General features: G+C 37.4%; 1 protein-coding gene and 1 long non-coding RNA gene across 2 annotated transcripts in view; both read left to right on the top strand.

The window, feature by feature from the left end:
- Positions 1-26,500, top strand: part of LOC115225510 (adhesion G-protein coupled receptor G6-like) — a 223,454-nt gene that overhangs the window by 156,835 nt on the left and 40,119 nt on the right. The window lies entirely within an intron of this gene.
- Positions 18,757-23,753, top strand: LOC118768121. The gene is made up of 3 exons (XR_005003993.1): positions 18,757-18,825; positions 20,333-20,502; positions 23,666-23,753. It is a non-coding gene; the product is annotated as an uncharacterized LOC118768121 (long non-coding RNA).

Genomic DNA, 26,500 nt, shown 5'->3' with positions numbered 1-26,500 from the left:
TCAACAAATAAGTGCCGGGCTCGATTAGTTCGAATAAAGGCCCTAGCATGGCCATTGTCAAATTACTGAAAAAAGTACATGTATAAACGTGTTACATACACACACACACACATATATATATATACACACACAAATATATACCTATATATATTGGTAAATGTGTGTATGTGTTTACGTATCCGTCTGGCGACCGGTAGATGTATTGATAAAGTGATAGATAGATAGATAGAGAGATAGATATATAGATAGATAGATAGATAGATGGATGGATAGATAGATAGATAGATAGATAGATAGATAGATGGATGGATAGATAGATAGATAGATAGATAGATAGATAGATAGATAGATAGATAGATAGATAGATAGATAGATAGATAGATAGATAGATAGATAGATAGATACATGTCTCCAGTTCTAGTTTAGTTTTCTTTACCCTTTTCATCTCATTTATCAATAACTGCTCGTCGTTAATTTTATTCCTATTCTCATCCTTCTCATTTGTTATAGTTTCAACTTTGTATATCAGCGTCATCCTCCTCCTCATCATCATCATTCCAAATATTAAGAGCACCATCAGTAACTATTGTCATAATCATCGTCTGCGTCCTCGTAGAGGTCGTCAACATCATCGTCATTATGATCATCGTCATCATCACCATCATCATCATTCTTATCAGTCATAATGTAGAACCACAGGCTCAATGCCATTAGACCAAAACAACCTCATCACTACCAAATCCGTCACCATCAATGCCCTCATCATAATAATTATCGCTTTCATCATCACTTAACAAAATGCCATACATCTTCATTATTATCTTCATAATCTTCACTTATCATTTTCATAATCGTCTTCACCAAATTGTCTCACTTCTACTTATTTTTCTTCTATTTCAGCAGCTAATTCATTGGACATAATATTTGAACTATATGACTAATCACTTCTATGTTTTTTCTTCATTAATTATCTTTCAGAGTTCTATCCAATAATGCAATCGAGAAAATTGAAAATGGATCGTTTGGAAATCTTCCCAGCTTAGGCATTTTGTAAGCTGAACCAGTCTTGTTCATACTATATTCCTGAGTATATATTTCCTCAAATTTAATATCTTTCCATCTTTCTTTCTTAACCTTCTTTTGCCCTTCTCTAACTCGCATTATCTCTCTCTATATATATATGTATGTGAGTGTGTGTGAGTTGAGCGTGTTTGTGTGTGACGATGTGCGTTTACATAAGTCTTTGTGTTCTACATCACTGATTGGTATATTGTGAAAAGTGCGTATATAGTCATATGTATATTTATGCCTGAAATGTGTGGATAAATATATAGTCCTTCAACGATTCTACCTGCCAAGAAAAGAGGGTGGCCATAACATTTACAATTGGAATTAACAATTGACCGAAACACCTACCTAAACAACTCTCACTGGATATTAAGACTTGTCTCAAAGCACGAAAACAAGAAGGTGTCATACAAAGTAATAAAGCATGCAAACAAATATATAAACGAATTCCAAATACAACAAATCCCAGAGTTAGACGTACTAGAAACAAGCTCAGAAAATGCTAAGCGAATGAAAGTACATGCAAAGAATCTGACTTTGATATTCTTACAGATAAATGACAAAGAAAACATCTCAATGGCAAATACCCAAAGAGAGCTAATGGTACCGATGTGGATAAAGCCTGGTGACATCTGCCACGTGAATATAGACATCGATACAGGAATTTTCTGAGATGCTATCAGCCTTTTCCAAAGCTTCACCACTTCACCCAAGACATAATACGAGACGTCCAGTGAGACGGTGAATCCCTTAGCCGTGATAGGCCCACCATTGTCGACGAACATTGGAAAGCGCTCCAGAAAAGCTACTAATATCTGCTTGAAATCAATGAACACTCGCCTTTAGTGATTCATCAAAAGTCAACTTTTAGTTTCTTGATCTGATGCAGCTCCATCCTTGGACCAATCAAGCGACTGATGGCATCTTTGCTTTCACCCAGCTTTTATCGCATTTACTTGGACGGTGTGAAGCACATCTCCGTCAACCATCATATTCCTTTTCAAACGGAGTTTTAATCATTCGATGAGATTCTGGTAGAAGTGTCTGTCTCCAATAGTTTCCATGTTCTCCGCCAAATACCTCTCGCTACTGTCTGTTCATCAGCTTTTCTTAGTTTCCGTTCATCTAAAAGTTTCCAACAGGTGACCGTTTACATACATACATGCATGTATACATATATACATACATACATACATACATACATACATACATACATACATATATATATATATATATATATATATATATATATATATATATATATATGAAGAGAGAGAGAGAGGGAGAGAGGGAGAGAGATGAGTGTATTTTTCCATTGTTAACAATTAACACGGATAAATAGATAAATAATTACCAGGGTAGCAAATTACATATATATATATATGTATATGTATGTATATATATATATATATATATATATATATATATATATATGTATACATATATATATATATATATATATATATATATATATATATATATATATATGTATGTATATATATATATATATATATATATATATATACATATATATATATATACATATATATATACATAAACTTAGATAAACTTATATATGTTTCGACCAAAGATTGGTCCAGGCCATGTCTAACTTAATGGCATCACTTGATAGGATCATCTAGATCTTGTTTAAGTGAACTTTTGTTTATGTTTCATTCAAGTAGTGAGTTTTTGTTAAGTGAGTTGTATCCAGGTATGGGTGGCTTATCCGGTATTCCTTGAAGAAATCTGTCCAGACTCCGTTTAAAGTTGATGGGATCCTTTTCCTCTTTGATCTCTTCCGGCACAATGTTAAACAGGGCAGGGCCTGTTGAGGAAAAGAAATTATGTTGCAGTGAACCTATATGCTGTGATCCTGAGTTAAGCAGGGGACGTGTTCCCAGCCTTGGATGAACCTTGAAAGTAATGCTCAGCTCGTTTGGGCAAAGTTGGCGGTATATTCTCCACATCGTACAAATGATGTACCGCTCACGGCGACACTGGAGGGAGTAGAGTTTTAAGGCTTTAAGGCGGTCCCAATAATCGAGAGCAGTCATGCCTTCAATTCGTTTAGTGGATGCCATCTGGGGTGATTCAATCTTTGAGATGTTTTTTTCTTATATGGGGAGACCACAGGGGGCAGCAGTATTCGAGTTTAGCCGTACAAAGGAGGAGAAAAGTGGTATGATGACACCTTGTTCTCTGGACCGGAAGGTTCTTAAGATCCAGGAGCTCATCCTACGAGCTATATCGACCTTATTGTTGAAGTGGGCACTCCAACTGAGATTGTCATCAACAATTACGCCCAGGTCTCTGTTATTGTTAGAGGCTGTGAGCGATTCCCCTCAAGGAAGACAATATGGCTGTTTTAGTGTGGACTTTCTTCTAAAATCATCAGCTCAAATTTTCCCTCGTTCAGTTGAATTTTGTTTTTGTCTGCCCATTGACTCACAGCATATAGATCAGACTGGAATTGAGTTCGGTCCGCTTCTTCATTGATGATTTGCTGGAGCTTAGTGTCATCAGCAAATATTTTCACTTTGCGGTAATGTACGACACTGGAAAGGTCATTTCTGTAAATTATAAAGAGGAGCGGGCCCAAGAGAATCTAGTGACTTTTGCTGGGCTTGAGTGGATTCCATTGACTACAACATGTTGTGTTCTCTTCGCTAGGAAATACTTAATCCAGTGCAGAAGTTTTGCACGGATTCCAACATTTGCCAATTTTGAGAGTAGGATCATTCGAAAATCTATCCAGATTAAAGGCTTTGTAAGCTGGATCAGTCTCGCTGATACATTTTTGTTGACTATATTTCTAAATATTTAATGTATTTTCATCTTTCTTTCTCGTCCTTCTTTTTAACATTCTCTAAACCCCATCCTCTGCGGTTGACATCATTGTTTCATATTATGCATGTGATTGAGGCGGCGTGCTGGTAGATGTGTAATCACACTGGACAAAATCGTGAGCTGCATTTCGTCCACTTTTGATTGCTGAGTTCAAATTCAACCGAGGTCGACTTCACCATTTATCTATTTTTAATCGATGATTCGACATAATCAGTTAGCACCCTCCGCCAGCATTCTAGGACGTGTGCCTATGATAGGAAGGATATTATATAAGTGTTGGTATGTGCATATCTATCTTTCTGTCGCCGGATAATTATTCATTCCTTTCATTTCCTTCATTATCTTTTCCCTTACTGTTTTCCTATTGAATAAGAAATACTAAGCAGAACATAATGCATTTGTTTTATGCTTCCAAAGAATTTGACTGTTTACCGTCAGAAACACATTGGAATCAGAGGACGAGTTGGAGAAAAGTTTGCATTTAGCAGAATCATGCATCTGACACTTTTCAAAATGTCCTCCTCCTCTAGGTCTTTCTCTGAAACCCCATTACACCTGTTTTGCTTACCCGTTGCAGTAGTCATCTACAGAAAGATCCTCGAATATGACTAGCATATGTCAGAATAAATCGTGTCAAGATGATGGTGACATCTACTTAGGGCATCCCTTCATCGATTTTCGAAATTCCGCAGCTGTTTTGCTCTTTTGCTGAACAGCGTATCTTCAGTCGAATGTTGCGGCAAACCATCCTGGTAGACAGTAAAGAACATCCCTGACTATGAGCTACTGTGTTCCACAAAGAGCTGCGCGAAGTGTTCCTGAAAAGCCGAAAACATCTTTATAAGCTAAAGTAGCAGACAACTCAATCGACTATAGCCCCAGGTGGACATCTTCTCCATTTGGCTAATGACACACTGTTGTGTCTGATTAGTATTTGCGGAAGGAAAAAACCATTGCCATCTCTAGCCTTACGTGATACACAAACACCCGCGTTTCGATGACGAGTTACTACCCAGAAATCAGGGCCTGTGTTTATTACGTAACACCAGAGCCGGGAACCATGATATTAGTTTGCAAATACAAGTAAGACACAAGTTGTGTGTCGTTTTGGCAGCTAACGGAAATGTCATCCCGGGGCTATAAACAACAGTGGTATTATCCCTATAGAACCGACATATATATATATATATATATATATATATATATATATATATATATATATATATATATATATACTTCACGGAAACAAGCAGACAAAGGATATTAGTTGCGGATAGATTTCTCACAAAAAATTTAGTAATAAAAGAATTATTAAACCAAAATCTTGGTTTTGTTACCTATATATATATATATATATATATATATATATATATATATATATATATATATTGACGGCACGGGTGCCAGACTAGCATATATATATATATATATATATATATAAATATTTGAGTAATTGAATGAATTATCTTATTAAGGATAATTCGAAAGATAACCGATACCTAGGTAGCAAATTCACATCAGAAAGAACACGGTTGAAGCTACGTCCATAGGGCATAGACTACGTGTCTTCGTGCGGATATTTGTATGCTTATTTTAAAATTGTAAGTATATGAAAGAATGAAGTTGAACGACTAGTTAACAAATATCCTTTATTCTCGACATATGTTTCGAAGGCTGCATATTCCTAATTCCGAAGGAATTAGGAGTACATTATGCAGATTTCTCATCAGGAAAATCAAGGAACTTATGTCGACATCAAAATGCACAAAAAACCTTTAGCTGACCGCTCTCAAGGAGCCCATGGCGATAATGAGTGTCTCTTTATAATGAGTGGCGTCAGAGTGGCTGAATGTAGAAGAATCTAGAAGTTTCTAAAGGTTCAAGAGTTCAAACGAAGTAGGAGGAGGGAGGCATAAGAATAGTAAGGTGAGAGAGTGCAGGTCAAAAGTATAGTGAGTTTAAATGATTTCTTTTGTGAATGAGTGCCTCTGTGTGTGACTTTATATAACTGTCTTAATGTGTGTATGTGTGTGTCTGAATGCGTGATTGTCTTTGTGGATGGGTTGATGTCAGAAAACTGACAGCTGTGAGATGAAAGATCTGTCTCTGTGTGTTCGATTATGTTTATTGTATAGAAAGGAAAGTAGATAGCGAAAGGGAGAAATAATCGGGCGAGGTGAGAGGCAATGCAATAATGGATAGTAGTAATTGTGAATATAAGAAAATCTTTTTGACTATTGGGGCGAAGTATAGCAAAAACGTTTTTTGGAAATCGAGGGGTTATCTATATTAGTCACTATTTATATGAGTGAAAGGTGTGTCTTTTCCAGTGTAAACACCTGTAGGATCTTTCGACGATTGTGTTTATTAAAGGGCCTTTGGCGAACAAAATATGAAAATGTTCGGAATTACAGATGCCACAAAATTTTCTGCCTTTATCAAACGGGAAGGACACCGACAAAATGGACCATTCGAGCTTGAACGTAGCGTTATTGTTCTTCAGACGCCAGACTAATTTGCTTAGCCCCGTGCTGTGTTGCTTTCTCTTATCTCTGAAAGTGGAATAATGGTTGGAGATCCGTTGGGCTAATTTAGAAGAGGTTGCGCCAATATAGAAGTAGACATCGGTTCCAGAAGAGATTATGCATTGGTAAGTGGTGTTTCTAATTTTGGAATTTTTGGATAAGAACTTTAATCTGTTGGGGTTGGTTTCCGATACTAAGACAGAGTTTTTATTGTTGTGATAGGTGTAAAAATTGTTGCTGGCTTTGGCCACGATACTATTCATCTTATTATCATTACTATTAGTCGTAATATCGTCGGCAAATTCCCTGGCTATAGGAATGCTGCGATTGTTATCATCAATAATATAACTGTTATTAAGAATGCTGGTACTATTACCACTAACACCACCACTGTTAATAATCTGGCTAATGTTATTATCATTATTACTATTGCTAACGCTAATGCTGCTATGAATGTTGCTAATATCCATACTACTTCTATTATTATTATTAATGTATGTTACGTTGGAATGGGTAAGGGCGGTGTCACTACTCATGGGTGGAGAGACCCTATTTAGCAGCTTATTATTGTGGGAAGCTATTATCTGCGAAAGATTTTTAGTATTTGAGAATGATATTCTTACTTTATGCGAATTTATAGTGGAGTAGTATCTAGAATTCCTTGGAAAATTCTTAGTAACGGCTTCACGGAATTGTAAAGGGAGATTAGACCTGATTTGTCTCCCGAAAGGAATCACAAACCAGATATAATTTTTTTTGTTCTTGGAATGGCTGAGAGTGTTGACATTTACATTAAAGGGTATATTTCTGTGTTGTAGAATGGGTTTAGGTTTACGCTGGACTCCCCTGGTCCGTAAGTTATTATTGTAAAATATATTCGTGTCGCCGTTGCTAGAGCTGAAATCACTATTTATGTTATTTATATTATTATTAGAAGTTATCTTATCTTGATGGGTAGATCTTAGTTTAGGATGGGCCGGATCGATATATGATACCTTATCCCTATAACCGGCCTTTGACAAGGCGGCATTATAAAATTCTGCTTTCTGTTTAAAAATGTCGACATTTGCTGATAACTTAGATAGTCTTAAGGATATATTTTTAACCGGTGATAGTTTTTGCATGGTTACTGAAAATACTTACATATTTTAGGTTCGTAGACGGCTTATGGTAAGGGAAGTAAGAATTATTATGCAAATTTAGGGTAACATCTAAGAAATTGGCCTTAGTTAGTTCGCTGTCAAAAATTATGCTCATGCCCATCCTGCTGAAAAATCTAACTAATCTATTTTTAGTCTTCTGTATCCTACTGTTAGGGGCATTCTGTAGGTAAAAAAGACAATCGTCTCGATACAGACCGCCGCAGATGTCCGGGAATTGGTCGGCTAATTCATATAGAATATAGATTCCGACCAAATCGGCTACCTGGGCGCTATCTGAGCTTCCCATTGACACATCGAACGCGTTAGGAGTATCCTTACGGACCCATAACTTATCATCGAATTGAATGAAGGATATTCTAGCGGCTAGAATTATATTAATTTCCTCCCTTGTCAGCCCTGCCTTGTTATGTGCGTGTCATAGGGCCTTATTGAGCACGATGGGGTTTATCGAAGGGTAGAAATTGGAAATATCGAATTGAATGAATTTAGTTCTATTTTTATTAGAAATGGAAAAGAACCATTCTACGACTTGAGTGGAGTTAGACCATATGTTGAGTTTTAGCTTATTAACTAATCTAGGTATGTATTTATCTAAAATGTACTTACTTATGGAACCGATGTCGGAACTAGATGGGCAAATGAGCCTTAATACTGGGTTGGTTTGGAAGTTTGGTTTATGGTCCTTGACGATGAATCTTGGTTACCTTGGGTTTGAGTGGTTGCGTTTTCATTTGCAAACCATGAGTAACCATGATTTTCTTAATTTCCAAGTTGGCTTTTCTATGTGTATCCTTATTCGTAGTTCTGTATTTCCTTCTTGAGCAATTCTAAATACTGTTTTTTTGCTAGCTTGTATGTATTCCTGGTTTTATCTGATTGGACCAGGATAGCGTCTGAGCTGTTTATATCTTTGGTAATTTTGTTGAGGTATCTAAGGTGTTTATTCCTAAGGGGCGATTTACGGAATTTAACGCTCCTTACAATGTCCCACAAGTCGTCCTCAAATTTCTTCAGTCTGGGATTGGGTGGCGGTGTCTCCCTCGACTTGAATAGCTTCTTATATTCGGAAGATGTTTCTGTACCGTTCTGTTTTAAGTCCTCGTTATCATGGAAGAAAGCGAGCCATCTAATTCGGTTGATGAATGCATTTGTTTTGTTGACAATTTCCTTAAGGAAGGTTTCTTTTGGTGGTATTGGTATGTCCTTAAGGGATGCATTAATCTCGAACAACTCCATTTGCGGTATCTGTTATGGTAGCAGGATCTGGACGAAGCTGTATATGAATATTTGAGTAATTGAATGAATTATTTTATTAAGGATAATTCGAAAGATAACCGACATAAGTTCCTTGATTTTCCTGATGAGAAATCTGCATAATGTACTCCTTATTCCTTCGGAATTAGGAATATGCAGCCTTCGAAACATATGTCGAGAATAAAGGATATTTGTTAACTAGTCGTTCAACTCCATTCTTTCATATATATATATATTATATTTTAACATTACTTGAAAAGGTAGTGGGTAGCGAACTTCTTCACTACTTCAGGGAGTGACGACCCTGCCTGACACGAGTTCCGGGTTCAACTGGTGCCAAACGTAATGCTCTGCACTCCTTTGGACTACATCAGCAAGGTCGAGAGAGGAAACCTGACGATCGGGCTACCCAGGACTTTCATATCTCTAGCCCAGGCCTGCGCAAAACTGGAGAGAACACTTCAGTGCTGCTATAAAAAGCTGCAGAAACAACACGGGAGGTAACAGTCACGAGTGATAAGTCCATTCAGATTGGCGTAAAATATGTGCGCTACGGGTTACCTCTGACGGGGGGAGGGACCTCCGTGTCCTATTGGTTAGCTACTGCCCGCCTCAAGCTGGGCAGCCCCCAGTTAATAAGGTGCTGAACCGCCACAGACCGCCTGCTTCATTGGGTGCTTGGAGCTAAGAGTATGACTTGAAAAGCGGCCTGCAACCTCTGCAACAGGCAAACAACTAAAAGACAAGAAACCACCAGTCCTGTGGTTGGCAAGCTGGATTGTCAGGACCATGTGCCCTGGAATATCTGATGATCTACTCAGGGTTGAAGACACAAGGAAAACGGCCATCATTGACCGTGAACTAAAGAGGCTTAACGTAGACATTGCTGGGCTACTGGAGACAAGACTTCCTTCAAACGGTAAACACAAAGAACAGGATTTCACCTTCTTTTGGCAGGGAAGCGATCTAGAAGAACCTCGTCAGCATGGCGTTGGCTTTGCAGTGAGAAACTCATTACTCTCCTCAATAGAACCACCACCAGGAGGCAATGAGCGTATCCTCTCACTGCGCCACTCGACTTCTTCTGGCTCAGTACATCTACTCAGCATCTATGCTCCCACTCTCTACAGCTCAGAGGAGACCAAGGACCAGTTCTACAAAGATCTCAACTGTGTCATAAAAAATATACCAACAACTGAAAATATCTACCTTCTAGGGGATTTTAATGCTCGCGTGGGATCTGACTATGATTCGTGGCCCATTTGTGTTGGACACTTTGGTATTGGTAACATGAATGACAATGGTCAGAGACTATTCGAATTCTGCACATACCACAACCTGTGCATCACAAACACATTCTTTACCAACAAGCCATCCCACAAGGCATCTTGGAGACATCCAAGATCTCACCACTGGCATCAGCTGGATCTCATCATTACACGGAGATCCTTTCTGAATTCTACTCTATTGACCCGCAGTTACCACAGCGCGGATTGTGACACAGACCACTCACTAATTAGAAGTAGGGTGATGATTCTGCCTAAAAAAGTCCATCGCTCCAAGAAAGTGGGCCGACCACGCATTAACACTGCCAGAACCTCGGACCCTACACTGCGAAAATGTTTTGCTGCTTCTATCAATGTTGCCCTCAGTAGCTGCCCAACCTCCTCTGCTGAAGGTAGGTGGAATTATTACAGGGAAGCTTTTCATACGACATCAATAGATACTTTCGGCATGAGAGAAAGGCAAAACCCAGATTGGTTCAATGCTGGGCTCTCAGAGCTGGAGCCAGTTATCGAAGCAAAGCGTGCAGCTCTGATGCAATACAAGAGTGATTCTTCTACAAAGTCACTCGAAGAACTTAGAAAGGCAAGAAATAAAACCCAACTGACAGCCAGACGCTGTGCAAATAGGTATTGGCAGGAAATCTGTCAGAGTATCCAGTCAGCTGCTGACGGGGGCGACACCCGTGGGATGTATGCCGGTTTGAAGAAGGCCCTCGGTCCATCCGCAACCAAGTCAGCCCCTCTGAAATCAACTACTGGAGATCTCATCAGGGATCAAAGCAAGCAAATGGATAGATGGGTGGAGCACTACCAGGATCTCTACTCACGGGAGACTACAGTGGCTGAGGCTGCAGTCGAGAGTGTCAAGATCTTGCCAGTCTTGTGCGAACTTGACAGTCCGCCATCTATAGCAGAGCTCACCAAGGCTATTGACTCCCTAGCAAGAAACAAGGCTCCAGGAAAAGACGGCATCCCCTCAGAGATCATCAAAGCCGGCAAAAACACCATCCTGCTTCGGCACCTTCATGAGCTTCTGTGTCAGTGCTGGGAAGATGGTGCAGTCCCTCAGGATATGCGGGATGCTAACATCATTATGCTTTACAAAAACAAAGGTGACCGTGGTGATTGTAACAATTACCGTGGAATATCTCTTCTAAGCACTGTTGGAAAGACCTTTGCTCGCGTTATCCTGACCAGGCTATAACTACTTGCTTCTCGAATCTATCCGGAATCGCAGTGTGGCTTTAGAAGAAGCAGATCAACTATTGATATGATATTCTCCATACGCCAACTTCAGGAGAAATCCAGAGAGCAGAAAATGCCATTATATATCGCCTTCATTGATCTAACAAAGGCCTTTGACTCGGTAAGCAGAACAGGCCTCTTCATCCTGCTCCAAAAAATCAGATGTCCACCAAAGCTGCTGAGGATCATCAAGTCTTTCCATGATGATATGCAAGGCACCATACAACACAATGGTTCAACATCAGCCGCCTTCCAAATAAAAAACGGGGTAAAGCAAGGTTGTGTCCTCGCTCCTACATTATTTGGCATCTTCTTCTCGCTCTTACTCTCACATGCCTTTCAGACATCAGATGATGGAGTGTTTCTGTACAGTAGAAGTGACGGGAAACTGTTCAATCTCTCGCGCCTGCGTGCCAAGACCAAAATCAGAAACGTCCTGATCAAGGAGATGCTATTTGCTGATGATGCCGCTCTGGTATCACACACAGAAGAAGCCCTCCAAAAGCTCATTAACTGTTTTGAGCAAGCATGTAACGACTTTGGCTTAGCTATCAACATTAAGAAGACCAACATCATGGGTCAGGCTACATCGGACATCCCAAACATACATATTGGAGACCACAGATTACAGGAGGTGGCGAAGTTTACCTATCTTGGCTCTACCGTCACCCTCAACCTATCCCTTGACGCTGAGCTCAATATACGCATTGGCAAGGCAGCTGCTGCGATGGCCCAACTCTCCAAACGGGCATGGGACAACAATAAGCTGACCAAGACCACGAAAATGAAGATCTACCAGGTATGTGTACTTAGCACTCTACTGTAAGGAAGTGAGACTTGGACGCTATACACACGCCAAGAGCGTCGCCTAAACATCTTTCACCTGCGCTGCCTCCGGAAAATCCTTCGCATCAAATGGCAGAATCATATCCCCAACAAAGATGTCCTCAAGTAAGCAGGAATACCAAGCATGTATGCACTTCTCACACAAAGACGTATGAGATGGCTTGGGCATGTTAGCCGTATGAAAGATGGCAGAATCCCCAAGGACATACTCTACGGAGAGCTTGCTAGGGGTACTAGGTCTGTGGGTAGACTGTTCTTACGTTACAAGGATGTTTGCAAAAGGGACATGAAGGCCTGCAACATCAATATTAGCGGTTGGGAAGCAGTTGCCGGTAACCGTGGAGATTGGGGACGTACCGTAAAAGAGGGAATACAAAGGAGTGACAGAGAGAGAGAGGAGAAATGGAAAGACAAGAAAAGATGTCAACAAGAAACTATGGCATTACAACCAGCCAGGAACAGTCTTCGCTACATTTGCAGTACCTGCCAGAGGGAGTGTTTGTCCAGGATAGGACTAAACAGCCACAGCAGGAAATGTATCAGGACATGAAATGTAAAAGCCGGACTGGACTATTTTATGCGCAACTCCATTGTCTCCCGAGGCAAAAAGGATGCCAACAATATATATATATATATATATATATATATATATATATATATATAATAAGGGTAGAAAATGATAATAATCAATTGAAACCAGTGGCTTAACATATTTAAAAAAATCAGAAGATTTAAAATTATATTACATACAAAATTAAGAGTGCGCATCCTGTGCCTGTGTCTAGTACTGGAAATTATGTTTTGTAAACGACAGACTAAGCTGATGAGCCTGCAGATATTTACATGCGTAAATATTAACGAGTGAAACAATTGGTACATAGGTAATCGTTTTTTTATTTCGTATGTTTTTATTTGTCTTGCTCATTTTTACATTCTGGTTGTTTGCTGAACTTTTTTTCTTGAGAACACACGCTTTGTGGTTGGGCAATTTGACATCAATATCTAGCATATTAGGAGTCCACTTCTGTGGTCATTCCTCCTAATTTTGTACGTAATATATATATATATATATATTTATATTTATATACATACATACACATATATATATATACATATATATACATGTGTATATATATGTATATATATATATATATATATATATTATACATGTGTATATATATGTATATATATATATATATATATATATATATATATATATATATTATATATTTATCATTCATTTTCTACTTTTTGTGTTGTAGCTAAAAGTTATAAATATATATGTATATAAATATATACGTATCATTTGTTATTTATGTATTGGTTTATGTCTAACACTGTTTGAGTTGCATAATAGTGGTTTTATCTCTAATTCATATTTAATATAAATATATATATATACGTACATATATATATTTATATATATATATAGATATATATATATATATATATATATATATATATATAATATAGCGAGAGAGAGAAAGAAAGAGAGATAGATAGATAAATATATTGTATACGTGTGTATTTTATATGTGTGATAACTATGGAAATAACGATTGCCAATATCCTCTTAATGAGAAGATGGTGATATAAGAAAAATAAAAATAATGACGAAAATAGTGGTGCTTGTGATGTGTGTCGTAGTTGAAGTTACGTGGATGGTAGGTGATACGCAATAAAGCACATGAGAGCGAGAACAAATATTCCGCTGACATTTTAATATTATATACGAAGCCACAAAAGAGAAGAAACGAAAAAAAGTGGGTGAAAGCCTATAGGGGTGGCTGTGCCCGAAAGGGTAAAAGCAGAAATCTAGAATTTAGAATTTATAAAATTTGTTGATCAATTTGTCAATGTTATGAATTTCACCGTTCATTCACTTTTGTCTGTTTCATGTTGTAGCTATTTTTCTCTCCTATTTCTTTCTCTCAATTTCTGCATCTTATTGTTTAGACATAATATTTACATTTTTATGACTAAATTCTTCTAGTTTATTTCTTATGAATCCCTACAGACGTCTATCCGACAATAAAATCTCGAAAATCGAAAGAGGTTCATTCGAAAATCTATCCGGATTAGGGGCTTTGTAAGCTGGATCAGTCTCGCTGATACATTTTTTTTTACTATATTTCTAAATATTTAATGTGTTTCCATCTTTCTTTCTCATCCTTCTTTTTAACATTCTCTAAATCCCATCCTCTGCGGTTGACATCATTGTTTCATATTATGCATGTGATTGAGACGGTGTGCTGGTAGATGTGTAATCACGCTGGACAACATCTTGAGCTGCATTTCGTCCGCTTTTGATTGCTGAGTTCAAATTCAACCGAGGTCGACTTCACCATTTATCTCTTTGTAATCGATGATTCGACATAATCAGTTATCACCCTCCGCCAGCATTCCAGGACGTGTGACTATGATAGGAAGGATATTATATAAGTGTTGGTATGTGCATATCTATCTTTCTGTCATTGAGTCACCGGATAATTATTCATTCCTTTCATTTCCTTCATTATCTTTTCCCTTACTGTTTTCCTATTGGATAAGAAATACTAAGCAGAACATAATGCATTTGTTTTATGCTTCCAAAGAATTTGACTGTTTACCGTCAGAAACACATTGGAATCAGAGGACGAGTTGGAGAAAAGTTTGCATTTAGCAGAATCATGCATCTGACACTTTAAAAATGTCCTCCTTCTCTAGGTCTTTCTCAGACACCTCATTACACCTGTTTTGCTTACCCGTTGCAGGTGTCATCTACAGAAAGAGCCTCGAATATATCTAGCATATGTCAGAACAAATCGTGTCAGGATAATGGTGACATCTACTTAGGGCATCCCTTCATCGATTTTCGAAATTCCGCAGCTGTTTTGCTCTTTTGCTGAACAGCGTATCTTCACTCGAATGTCACGGCAAGCCATCCTGGTAGACAGCAAAGAACATCCCTGACTATGAGCTACTGTGTTCCACAAAGAGCTGCGCGAAGTGTTCCTTAAAAGCCGAAAACATCTGTATAAGCTAAAGTAGCAGACAACTCAACCGATTATAGCCCCAGGAGGACATCTTCTCCAATTGGCTAATGACACACTGATTGTGTCTGATTAGTATTTGCAGAAGGAAAAAACCATTGCCATCTCTAGCCTTACGTGATACACACACACCCGCGTTTCGATAACGAGTTACTACCCAGAAATCAGGGCCTGTGTTTATTACGTAAAACCAGAGACGGGAACCATGATATTAGTTCGCGAATACAAGTAAGACACAAGTGGTGTGTCGCTTTGGCAGCTAGTGGAGATATCATCCCGGAGCTATAAGCAACAGTAGCATGATCCCCTATGGGACCGACATATATATATATATCTTTCACAATATATATATACGTATATTTCACTTCATAATTTTCTTGTAATCTCCGCTTCGAATTCTATTTTTTGTATCTCTATAATTTCATTGTCGTCATAAGCATCATGGCCATGAACGCGACCATCAACGTGCTCAACACCACACTCCTTATCATCTCATCATCATAAACGACATCATCATTAGCATCATCTTCATCTAATTTTTGCACTCCTACTTCCTTTTCTTCTACATCTACATCCAGTTGATTAGACATATGCGTATTTAAAATTTCGTGACTAATAATTTTTATACCATTTCTCACCAATTCTCTTCCAACTTACAGAAATCTAGCCAATAATACAATCGCGATTATTGAACATGGATCGTTTGAGGGCCTCACCAATTTACAGAGATTGTAAGTTTGATCTTCCTGATATTATTAATCTAATTTTGTTTCTACATATAATGTCTTCCCTTCTATCTTCGCTCTCTCTCTTTCATCCTCTCTAACAGACGTTCACTTTGTCTGTGTGTGTTTGTGTGTGATTGTGTGTGTGTGTGTGTGTGCGCGCGCGGGTATTAAAATGATTAAGGATATGAGCGTTTGTGGTTTACGTTTGTGATGTGATTTATATAAATTAATGTGAACAACGAAACAAGTAACAATTAATGATTAAAGACAAAATTCCCCAATACGAGAAAAAGCCATGTAGGACGACCAAGGGAATCCAGAGATTCAGATCTAACTATATACGACAATTAGGCACCAGTAATTAGAAGTAGAATACACATCCAGGTGAATTCCTCCTGTATGATAAGTAAATTGAAATATCCTATGGCAGAATTCGGAAAGAAACACAGACATTTTGACAACAAACGATACTTATAGAGACAGTTGCATTTATTAGATTTCGCAGTATAAAGCCTACAATTGCTTCTATTTTATTAACTTTGATAAAACCTTCAGTATACAGATGTAGCGGTAACATAGATGCAAACACAAAGTTACAATGCTTATATACACATACATATATCTATACATAAATAAAATTATGACGAATCTGAATTGTAAACTGAATTTCGTTGCACTCAATAACACACACACACACACACACGCACGCACACACATACACACACAAACACGAACACACATACTCAACCACAAAACAATTTGTAGCCATACGCATTCTCACATACATATATATGTAAATATATATATATATATTATATATACACACGCAAATATATATACACATGTTCACAGTCATATACAGAAACATAAATATATATATAGACAATAATATATTATGATTTTTATAATTTGTATTCTTATTTTATATGTATTGAATTATAAGACATATATGTATGGTATTAAGGTTCTCATTTTGTTAAATGAATAAATAATCCAACATTCTAATATATGAAAGTTGACTAACAAACTAAATTTGTTTCTCCATTTTCTTATTTGTATTTCGTGCTATCATTATTGTTTTTACGTATTTTTGTATTTTTATTCGTGTAACATCGTCCGTTTTCCGTCCCTGTGTTGTATACTTTCGAGGTTTTCTTCCAAGGAATCTAATGCGCTTGGGGGCTGCCCAGATCGGAGCAATCTCAAGATTAATCAGCCGAAATTGCGAAGATGATCCGGTTCTTGACTGATGACTGAGAGCTTCGAAAGTCTCGTCCGTGTTTTTTGTGTCGTCTTCTAAATGTTTCACGTTCTTGTCCCAGTTTGTGTATTTTTTTACTTTTACATATATTATATATATATATATATATATATATATATATATAATTTACAAGATAAGGGCAAAAGAAAAATTCTAATGCCAAATATGCTGAAAAAAAGACAAAAAGACAAAGATTTATCGCTGAAGAGTGGAAAATTCTTATGAATTAACCCCGAAATTGGGACCAATACGGTAATAACGAATTTTTTAGAAATTTCTATCGATTTGTTTCGAGACGCATAAATTATAATGGTTATTGACAATTTTTGTCTTTTTTTTTCGACATATTTAGTATTAGATGTTTTTCTTTGGCCCTTATCTTGTAAATTACTTATAAATTTAACCTTTAAAGGAATTTTTTGATATGCTGGCCATTGATAAAAATTTTTTTCCCGAAAAAAGTTTAACCTACATTAGATATATATATATATATATATATATATATATATATATATATATATATATATATATATATATATATATATATATATATATATATATATATATATGAGGTACCTAAAAGTAACCGAAATTATCTGTTTAGGGCAAGCCAGTTGTAGTTCAGGCTTCCTCTGCTAGAAGCCACTATCAGACATCAGTATGCCGACCGGCATTGTCATTTAGAGTCGTACTGCCACGTGATGTATCGTTGTTTTGCAGTGCTTCTCTCCTGTTTATTGATTTTTGCGTTGGCTGAAACGAAGGGACAGCGTGCTCCCGGGAAATTCTGATTTCTGCTGGGAAAAACGGCGGCGGAAACAATTGTCATAATTGACACAACTGACAAGAACGTAACCAGGAGCAAAGCACAAGTTTACAAGTTGTTTCCACACTTCAGGAATGGTCACTTGTTGCTTGAACAACAACTTCGTTCAGGGCGACCAATGACTTCCCGAAAGAATGAAAACATCACAAAAGTTCATGAACTCATCTTGGAGGACCGTCATCAAACAATTGAGAAACTTGTTGATACCACTGTTATGTGTCATAGTGCTCCTGCCGACGGATTGTTTTGTGCGAGGAATTGCAATTGAAAAGAGTTGCAGTGAGAGACACACAGGGAGACACAGATAGAGAGAGAAAGACAGTGTCACACAGAAACATAGAGGAAGACACACTGTGTGTGTGTGTCTGTATGTGTATGCATTTTCTTTTACCCCATCAGCACATTGATGGGGTGAGCGGAACACAAAATTGTGTGACACAGAGAGAGATTGAGAGAGAGAGAGAGACAGAAAAAGAGAGAGAAAATAGCACAGACAGACAGACAGAAAAAGACAGTGTGCGTGTGTGTGTGCGTGTGCACACACACACGCACACATACTATCTCTAAACGGATACCCTGTATTTGCGACAAAAGAAATTTAGAAAGTATTTTCCGGTATAAAACAGTTTTTTTTTATTTTTACGTATTTTAACTTATCTTTGATTCTTTCAGAAATTTGAGCTACAACCGTTTACAAAAATTTGATGGCGCTTTCTCATACCTTTCCAGCATAAGAGAGATGTATGTACAATAATACTCTTTATTTCTTGGAAATGTTTAACATTTTGTAAATCTAATAGCATAAAGAAAGAAAGATTACCAAGTTCACAAATATTTAATGCAGTTGACAATAAATAATGATGTGTTGGTTTACATTTTAATAAGTCAAAATGATTATTTCCAAGTATTGTGTTCAGTCATTGTAAAGTCTGCTTTCAATTGCATGACAGTTGGTTTTATCTAACTTTATCCATATAAATACACGTAACGTTAATAGCCATGTATTTACAGCCTTCACTAGATACGTCCCATTTGACTATTATTTCATTAGCTTCCTCACCTTTCTCATTTACGCCTTCTCCAGTTCCGTTTTAATTTCTATAGTTAGTACGCTGTGAGATTCTAGTACACCTAGGTACTGATAACTCTCGCATTGTTTCAGTGATTTTAAAGTCTGGTCATCTAGTAATTGGAGACTTTATTGCTGACCACTTGTCCAGTTTTATGACTAATACTGCACCCTTATCCATGAAAAATCCTATATCTATAAACTTGCTGAAGTGTTTTACAGTTTGTTTTAAAGAATATCTTTTTTTTATTCTTGCTAAAATGGTTCAGATCATCCATGAAGAACAACTGTTAATTTTTCCTTTACTGTCTCTAAAATGATACCCTGTATTTGCGAAAAATATATCGCTATTAATTTTTCCCCATGTTTATTATGAGTATTCCTTCACTGCCGTATGCCTCAGAAACTGAAAGTGCAAATCGTTGCTTTTATAGTTTCTACTGCAGTTCATGCATTCCTTTAAGACCAATTGTTACGTAGAATAAAACAATTATCCTAGCACCAAAACATTCCGTCTAAACTGCTTTTCTGAAAGACACTTTGAAATCACTACCATCAAATTTTCGACACCAAAATATGCCTAATCTACGAAATAATGAAGTAATTTCAAGTGACTATGAATTTTCTTCTTATTTAAAGTGACACTTTTTTTATTCAAGCTGTATGCTATTAGAATGTAGCGATGTAACAAATTTTCAGTTTTCACGAGAACCATTTCACTTTTTGTTGTTTTTAACACATGGAAAGAAAGAACATGAATGTCGTGACTCCTATACACTTGCTGAAATTATATTAATCATCATTTCTTGTCAACTGCTGCAGGAGTTTTTCTCTTGTCTGAAGAGTATTCAGATAAAGTTCTGAATGACGGGTAGTCATGATAGGTATCCTGGGCTTCATATAATTTACCCCAGTGTTACTGTGATGGCATGCACTGCTCTCTCACTGAATAATAATAATAATAATAATAATAATAATAATCATAATAATAATAATAATAATAAGAAGAAGAAGAAGAAGAAGAAGAAGAAGAAGAAGAAGAAAGAAGATAATAATAATAATAATAATAATAATAATAATAATAATAATAATAATAATAATAATAATAATGATAATAATAATAATAATGATAATAATAATAACAATAATAACTTTAAAAAGTTGTCTTTATAATTACAGTGACCTCAGAAACAATACAGACATGATGTGTGGATGTCAACTGCCAGCTATGTCAAATTATATAAAGAGTGCATACAAGAGAACTCTGAGAATTCTGGGCAAGTGTCACACAAATTTAGGCGATAAACAAGACAAATTAATACCTATAATGGAATATTCACAATGTAAAGGTTAGTAAACTCTTCCTTGTTTCTATTGTTTGTTTTTACTTTTACCAATAACAAAACTTCAGGTCATTCTCTGCTGCTCAAATTATAATATGTTTTGAATCAGGGCCAAAAGATAAAGGCGCCGGAGTGGCTGTGTGGTAAGTAGCTTGTTTACCAACCACATGGTTCCGGGTTCAGTCCCACTGCGTGGCACCTTGGGCAAGTGTCTTCTTCTATAACCTCGGGCCGACCAAAGCCTTGTGAGTGGATTTAGTAGACGGAAACTGAAACAAGCCTGTCGTATATATCATAGGTGTAGGAGTGGCTGTGTGGTAAGTAGCTTGCTTACGAACCACATGGTTCCGGGTTCAGTCCCACTGCGTGGCAAGTGTCTTCTACTATAGCCTCGGGCCGACCAAAGCCTTGTGAGTGGATTTAGTAGACGGAAACTGAAAGAAGCCCGTCGTATATATGCATATATATATATATGCATGTGTGTGTTTGTGTGTCTGTGTTTGTCCCCCTAGCATTGCTTGACAACCGATGCTGGTGTGTTTATGTCCCCGTTACTTAGCGGTTCGGCAAAAAGACCGATAGAATAAGTACTGGGCTTACAAAAAGAATAAGTCCCGGGGTCGAGTTGCTCGGTTAAAGGCGGTGCTCCAGCATGGCCGCAGTCAAATGACTGAAACAAGTAAAATGAGTAAAAAAAAGAGAGAAAGAGTTATCTTTTATTAAACTTTTAATACTTTTGATATTAATAAAAAAAATAAATAAAAAAAATTAATAAACGAAATCATATATAAATATAAAAATATACATACAGATATATATATATATATTTGTGTATATATATTTAAAATTTATAAGTTTAAATTATTTTAATAATTTTTTAATTTTTAACTTTTATATTTTTAAATTAATTTTATGTATTGGCTTATGTTTTTTACTGTTTGATTTGCCTAATAGTGGTTTTATCTTTAATTTAATATATATATTTATACTATAAAATTGGATTTAATCCTAAACCTAAATTTTCCTTGTAAGTTTGGATTTATTCCCTAATATTATTATTATATATACATATATATATATATATAAGTGGAGTTTACCTGCGTTAAAATCCATTTATTTATTTATTTATTTATATATTATGCAAAAAATTCCACGTAAAGACGAAGTTTCTACCTTTAAAAACAAGGAGTTACAACCCCTTTACTTGTGTAATTTTTTGCTACCCTGGTAACTATTTATTTATTTATTTCTTCCGTGTTAATTGTTAACAAGGCAAAAATATACTCATCTCTTTATATATATATATATATATATATATATAAAAAAGGAAATGAAGAAAATGCTGACAAATAATTGAAGTAATTTAAGTAATTTAATTAGGTGAAAGTTCTTTTTACCGGTTGCGCATTTGTTATGCTTATCAAAATATAAAAGAGAGATTAGAGTCTGTCTCTTATATGTCAAAAAAAGAGGCTCCAGAGTTGTTTTGGATTTGCTTGGTTTCGCGCCTAAAATTTTGATTGGTCATTATGAAGGGGTCACGTGAATGTTTGAATGGAAGTTGGTGTTGGGGTAAGAAAAAAGGCTCCAGAGAAGTTAAAATTTGGCTAGTGTCCCGCCTAAAATTTCTTATTGGCCATAATAAAGAGGTCACGTGAATGTTTAGAATTTTCGAAAATAGTGTTGTTGAAAATTCTTATTGTTCAGGCTGGTCAGTAGACGTCATGTGGATATTTTAAATAGCTTTTTAGCGCGTAGTTAGGGAGTGTATTTTCCGCTTGACTGGATAAGTAAGTTCGTTTAGAACAGGGAGAGCTGTATGTATGTATGTGTGTGCGCGCGCGCGTGTGTGTTTATATGTATGTTGGGGCGCGCGCGCGTGTATATATGTGTATGTGTGTGGGTACAATTTTCAATATTTATAGTTCTGCTGGCCTTGTGCCTGTATCGGGAAGCAACGTGACGTCTACTGACCAGCCTGAACAATAAGAATTTTCAACAACACTATTTTCGAAAATTCTAAACATTCACGTGACCTCTTTATTATGGCCAATAAGAAATTTTAGGCGGGACACTAGCCAAATTTTAACTTCTCTGGAGCCTTTTTTCTTACCCCAACACCAACTTCCATTCAAACATTCACGTGACCCCTTCATAATGACCAATCAAAATTTTAGGCGCGAAACCAAGCAAATCCAAAACAACTCTGGAGCCTCTTTTTTTGACATATAAGAGACAGACTCTAATCTCTCTTTTATATTTTGATAAGCATAACAAATGCGCAACCGGTAAAAAGAACTTTCACCTAATTAAATTACTTAAATTACTTCAATTATTTGTCAGCATTTTCTTCATTTCCTTTTTTATATATCACCACTCGTGTTCGACATCTCCTTTTTTTAAATATATATATATATATATATATATAGAGAGAGAGAGAGAGATAGAGAGAGAGAACTCAAAGTCTAGCAGACAAACAGACATATCTAAAACTAACCTGGAGTAGAGAGGGCTTGTTATTGAGGAGGAAAGGTTTTGACAACCATTGCATTGTGAGTGAATGACTGATAAAGAAACACATTTCGTAATTAAGGAATTAAGTAGCTAACTGCCGAATAATAAAGAAGTGAAGTGTAGCAAGGAGATCATTGAGAAGTCATAGCTCCGGTACGATGGACGTAAGATGAAAATAGTGCAAGAATGACGGATTCGTCGTGCCAGGGACTTAGGAGCAGATCTCTGGGGACCTAGGTGTATCTCTCTAGGGACCTAGGTGTAGAACAAAGCAAGGTGGATGGATGATATAATAGTCTTAGTTGGTCGCGTTTGGAAAGTATTAAGGCGGTTTCTTCTGAGAGGACACTGTGAAGGAGCTGCCTGTGACATAATTTATAAGATATTCCCAGGTTTTAACGGAAGCTAACTCTATAACAGCGTAATCATAACTTGGAGTAACTTCCCTCTTTGGATAATTGCAGGTCTTTGTGAAAGTGGGATATAGAAGCAACACAGCAATTAGGTTGCATAATTTTCATAGTTGAATTTGTGACAAAACTGAAACATTTCCCAAAGAAAATTAAAAAAAAGACGTGTATAGTTATAATTGATTATTTCCTTTATTTATCTAACATACATTGATTCCAACACTATATTATTTTATATTCTGTAGGAAAGACGTTATTTCAAAAGAATTTACAGTGCCAAACATGTTCAGGGATGACTTGCGATGATGCAAAAAATAACAAGTTGTCCAGGACTACTGGTAAAATGAAATGTTACTTTCCTCCTGTCTATTAAAATATGTCCATAACCGCCAATAGCAACTCAGTATGACCAGGTAGCTTGAACCATGCTTTTGCTAATTGTTTTCGGTGACTAAGGCGGCGAGCTGGCAGACATGTTAGCGCACCGGGAGATATGCTTAGTGGTATTTCGTCTGTCGCTACGTTCTGATTTCAAATTCCGCCGAGGTCGACTTTGCCTTTCATCCTTTCGGGGTCGATAAATTAAGTACGAGTTTCGCACTGGAGTCGATGTAATCGACTTAATCCCTTTGTCTGTCCTTGTTTGTCCCCTCTATGTTTAGCCCCTTGTGGGTAGTAAAGAAAGTAGTCAGAAGGAAAACACCCTCTCGGTCTTCCAATTTCACGACTCAGTTGGGTGCCAAGGATATGAGAATTGAAGGCGAGAGAGAGAGGGACGACCAACTCAAAGCTGATACTCATTTACAACAGAGCAGACTGGAACACTATATTCGGAAGTGTCGTGTTTAATTCACAAAGTATCAACCGGTCCGGGAATCGAAACCACAAGCTTCAGACTTGACTTTTTTCTCTTTGTCTCAGACAAACATCACTTTCAGTTGGGTGTATGAATGTACGTAACCAGGAATCAGCTTGAATACAAATCCCTCTACATAAATATAGCGACTAGCGGGGCCAGGACCTCTGGACCGATCGCACCCACGTTCATAGTTGATGGCTAATATATTCTTATCTCGTAAAATGTTGTGTTTGGGCGATTGGGTTGCATTGTTATACTGGAAATCCTTAAATTTCATAGTATAAGCAGTTCTTTTGGCCCCTGCTGCACAAAGATCTGAAAGTACAACCACCGCACAGCGAGGGTGCCGAGTGGCTGTGTATGCTACAACAGAAAAAAAGGACGTCTCGATTTCTCTTGACCTCTGGCTGCTTTTTTAGGGACGTTCTGATATTTACTAGGGGTATTTGGAACTGCATTTAGACGCAATACTAACGTGATAACAATGAAGAGGTTACAAAAACGTCAAAATCCTGCTTAGAAGTTTTCAACTGCGCCAGTGTGAACATCGGACAACAAGAGTGGGCTATCTAGATCGTCTGAGAAAGAGTAATGTGCTAGGCCAGAGGATAAGGAGAGTGTAGGATCTTTTTTTCAAAGAAGTCTACAAAACAGACAAATTATTGATCTACGCGGTCAACTTAAACCAGCTTCAAACGGGAACACAGTTACTGCAGGTTACAAGTGTCTCGACAAGGAGCAAGAATAATTTTACAGGAACAAGATTAATAAATTCGTTAAGTAGCAACTGATGGAAGTAACCATCAGTTGTTGGTAGTCGGATGTCTTTAGGAGGCCGATTAAATGAGAATCGAATGCATTTAGCAACGTGTTACTAACAGAAGAAAATAGAGTGAAGAGAGATCTAATGAGCATTAGAAGAGAATTAATTGATAGAAGCATCGCGACCGACATGCTAGTGGCGACTTTGACCATTGACAAATGTTTCCTTGTAAAGCAAGAAGACTGTGCTCTCAGAGTAGAAGCTTCTTCGCTAAAATATGAAGGAACAAAAGCTGTTCGTTCGGCTCGTGTGGAAGATGAGCAACGTGGCAACAAAAATACAATCTGATCTTTTAGAGATCGAAACGGCTACATGCTGGTCGGTTCCGAACACTATGTGCAGCTTTCCAGCAGCACTTTCCGTGAGTGTTCGGAACAAACCGTAGATCGGAGAAGACAGGTGTACTTCAGTGTTTACTTCAATGACTACCGACACAGATATGAGTTGCAGGAAAAAAAAGCCGATTGCAGCAGATGAAATACTGGAGGTAACGAGCGCTTGCACAAGGCACAAACAGCTCGGGTTTCATAGTCTGCCTTCCGAGTGTTACAAATTCATGACAGATTTCTATGATGACCTTTTGAAAGACGTCTACTGCAGTTGGCTACTGAACGGGAGAATCCCTAGCAGTATGAGCTGGGGAGTGTTAACGCTGTTGAGAAAAGAGGTCATTATGGGAGACGTAACTAACAATTGTTGTCCAATAACTCCGCTAAACACAGTATAATAGTTTAGCCAAGGTGTTAGCAAAATGGTTGGTGCTTGCCGTTAGTGATCTGGTCGAGGAAGTGCAAGAGTGTGTTATCACGAAAGGGTCCACCTTCGAAACCTGCCAACTCATGCATCATATTGATGGAACAAAACTGGCTTCAAACACGGTCCTCATCAACAGGTATCGACTGGGTCTACAATCATTATTTCGAACGTATACTAAAATCTGGCGAGTTCGATCCTGTTTATTTTCACAAGCTGAATCGCTGCAATGTACTGCAACACCTGCACTATGGTTAAGGCTAACTTCTTATAAAACTTAAATTCAATCAGTTCAACAGGGTTGCTCCCTCTTGCCTCTCTTGTAGGTCCTGGCTGTTGATCCATTACAGGAGAAGCTAGAATAGTTGAGGGGCATAAATTTCAAACAGCAAAAGCCTTGCCAGCACATGCCAACCACGCCATCGCCATGGTATCGGATAACACGATGGTAAAGGGTTTGCTATATTTTCAAAGTTTATATGGAAAGATGGCAAGGCTTAAAATCTACTCAGACAAGTTAGAGATCTTGCGAGTTTGTAGCTCGGCTTCTGGAGAGGTATGTTCATGCCGGGGAAGGGCGTCGTGCTATGCTAGACTTACAGACCGGTTAAGCTACTTGGGGCTTGGACAGCTTTTTACGTCCAG

This window comes from Octopus sinensis, linkage group LG27 (assembly GCF_006345805.1).
Source record: "Octopus sinensis linkage group LG27, ASM634580v1, whole genome shotgun sequence".
In the NCBI taxonomy this organism is placed as follows: domain Eukaryota; kingdom Metazoa; phylum Mollusca; class Cephalopoda; order Octopoda; family Octopodidae; genus Octopus; species Octopus sinensis.
This window is presented reverse-complemented; position numbering and strand designations above follow the sequence as displayed.